Below are 340 nucleotides of genomic sequence, written 5' to 3'. Positions count from 1 at the left end.
CTCTCTTCTTGTTTATTTTCTCGTTCTTCTTGTTTCTTTTCTTTTTCCTCCAACCACTGCTGTAATCTCTCTTCTTGTTTATATTGCTGGTCGAGCTGCCACTGTTGCAGGTTTTCTTGTCACTGCTGTTGTCTCTCTTCTTGTTTCTTTTCTTTTTCCTCGAACAACTGCTGTAATCTCTCTTCTTGTTTCTTTTGCTGTTCTTGTAATGCTGCCATCAAATCTGCTAAGCTGTAGTTTGGTTTGCCACTTTTCGTTTACATTTTTTTTCTTTTCCGTCCCACTCTTTGACACCAATTTGTTATGTCTCTAGTTGTTTGTTAATTTCCCGGTATAAATT

This window comes from Limulus polyphemus, unplaced genomic scaffold, assembly GCF_000517525.1.
Source record: "Limulus polyphemus unplaced genomic scaffold, Limulus_polyphemus-2.1.2 Scaffold670, whole genome shotgun sequence".
Classification (NCBI taxonomy): Eukaryota; Metazoa; Arthropoda; class Merostomata; order Xiphosura; family Limulidae; genus Limulus; species Limulus polyphemus.
Note: the sequence above shows the minus strand (reverse complement) of the source record.